A 2,901-nucleotide genomic window follows, 5' to 3' on the forward strand; every position below is an offset into this window, starting at 1 on the left:
ACTTCTTCTCAATAACCAAAAGGCCCAGGGTACTGATATTGGGCCTGTAGCATGCTGGGATGAAGGACTATCAAGTTTGTTCAACTGAATGACCTTGACCAACTTTCAAGGTCACAGGGGTCAAATGTCGTAAAATCTTCAAGCGACTTCTTTTCAATAAGCAAAAGGGCCAGGGTACTGAAATTGGGCCTGTAGCATGCTGGGATGAAGGATTACCATGTTAGTTCAAATGAATGACCTTGATCCACTTTCAACCTAATGTCCTTGTTCGACAATCAAGGTCAGAGGCGTCATATGTTTAAATCTTTTAATAGGTTCTTATGAAATCTTAAGATTACAAGTGTTAGATTAATAACAGGTGAGCGATGCAGGCCCATTGGGCCTCTTGTTTCTTTTGTGAGACTGTAAGGACTGTGCATTTGTCTGGATGGAAAGCCATCAACCAGTCCTGCTACCACCTAGCTAGCAGCTGCATCTAAATCCAACTGTAGTGCAACACAGTCACTTTGGGATTTGATGGTTTTGTAGATGATACTGTCATTGGCAAACAGTCTGAGCTGACTGGATGATAAGTATTCTGGTAGATCATTAATGTATACCAATAATAATACTGGGCCCAGAACTGTGCCTTGAGGGACACCTGAGGTGACAGAAGCCAGGTCAGATGACTCTCCATCCAGGACAACTGTTTGTGTTCTGTTACTTAGAAAGGCAGAGACCCAGTTTAGTGTTTCGTTTTGGATACCGTAATAGTTTAATTTATAGAGCAATCTTTTATGAGGAACTTTGTCAAATGCTTTGGCAAAGTCCATCATAATTAAGTCTGATTGTGTGTTGCTGTTATTATTTACTGCCATGCTGGAGGTCATACAGTATATTGTTCTTTTCAAGATGTTTTATGATGTGTTTGGTGATGATATGTTCCATAAGTTTACAAGAAATACATGTCAATGATATTGGGCGGTAGTTTTCTGGCTTGTATTTTTCCCCTTTTTGAATACTGGTGCTACATTTGCATGTTTCCAATCTGTTGGTGTTATACCAGTTTTAAGTGATGTTTTAAAGATTAGTGTAAGGATCGGAGCTGTTTGATCTTGGAGTTCTTTTAATACTCTGCCACTGATGTTATCTGGGCCACTTGCCTTATGTGGCTTTATGTTATGCAGTAGTTTCTTGACACCCGGTAATGATATTTCTAGTGGTGTTATCACGGGGTGTGAGCTTGGACCTTTGTCTGGGATGCTGTTATTTGATTCAGTTGTAAACACTGATTGGAACTGTGTGTTGAGAATGTCCGCCTTTTGCTTTGTGTCTGCTATTAACTGTCCTTATTTTTTCAGAGGAGCGACACCTGTGTTTTCTGTGCGTAATTAAAACAATTTTAAAAAATGCAATTCAATCACAATGACAGTATCTATCAAAAGAAAAGGGAACATTTTAAGCACTCATCAGTGGATTGTCTTAGAAAATTACCCTAAACACTTTTGTAATTGGGGGAAGATTTGCAGTTGTCACTCCGTTTATCCGTTTTGTGATCGAGTCGACAACTTTCACTGTAGCCCTCTGTAGACCTCGTCCCTTTTTTCAGGTTACAGACCTGTTTTCCCAGTATTACAAATACTAATACAATCAATCGGTTCAATAACTCAACAAGGTGTCTTAAAATACAAGTAACTGTTCATTAACAAGACAGAATGCACCTACATAACGATAATACCAGAAGACTGAGCGTACCTGGCCCCTATAGATCCTCAGCTAACCACTATATATTATATATAACGATGCCTAGGCTCTAACGCCCCTCACGATCCCTCATACCTATCGCACTCTATAGATAACGTGAGTCTACTACGTAGCCCTTGCTAAGTATAACACACCGCTGCACTGGTAACAGAGTATAGAATGGTAAGGTTACACTCACCTTGCACAAATGGTGCTTAACAGTTAGGTTAATAATAATGCAGTTGAATCTAAGATTCGATCTGAGAACGCAATGTCCTATGGTATTGGTGTACCCTTTAGATATAAATGATATTTTAAAATGACGAAAAATGAAGAAGGCAGTTTGACATGATAGCATTGGTCATCAGACTCAAAAATGCCGATACTATTTTTTCATTGCCATCATTTTGAACGGATAGAAGATTTCCCGACCAAGGTAATATATCATGAATTCTTTCGATTTTTTTTATAGAACGCTAATCTTGAGTGCTTCCAATCCAAGTTAGCATTTCTATTGGATCATCAGCAATAATCAGACAGGTGCTTCTACACCCACAACTATAGCAAGATTGGCGTTATAGAAAAAATAGTTTCATGGAGTACCCTGCAAGAATTAAACAGTTTTACTACAAACACCAAAAACATCCACCATCCAGCACAACAAATCAGCATTAATCTTGGGCCCCTTTCATGTATCCGGTTCAACCAGTTAAAACGTTAACGGTTCAATCTAGAAAAAAACGACAGGCGCAGATCTGAGCCGAGGCTGACCTCAGGAATATTCGACACGTGTAGATTGAGGGGTCCAGACGTGCCTGACCGGACCTAAAATGGCGAAACTGTGCATGTCTCTGCCTATTGTTCTATCCAATTGCGTTCGTTTATCGTGGAATATTTCTGTGTCACCTGAACCGGTTCAACCGGAATACGCGAATGTAGCCAAGCAAACTCCCACGTGGCATTACTTGTGTCTGAATTAAATTTATATGGCGGGTGTGGTAGGTGAACAGAAGACCCTTATCCTTCCGTAACACCTGGTCCTGCTTGCTCCTTTTCCAGGGCCTCCTTGTAAATGTATTTGTTCCCTTTTTCATACATTAATTTAAATATGCCCTAGTTTGGGTTTTGAGTTCGAATGAACCTTTTTTGGTCAGTTCGGTGTTCTCCCTTTTTTTTTAA

Source organism: Mizuhopecten yessoensis, unplaced genomic scaffold (genome assembly GCF_002113885.1).
Source record: "Mizuhopecten yessoensis strain PY_sf001 unplaced genomic scaffold, ASM211388v2 scaffold245, whole genome shotgun sequence".
NCBI lineage: Eukaryota > Metazoa > Mollusca > Bivalvia > Pectinida > Pectinidae > Mizuhopecten > Mizuhopecten yessoensis.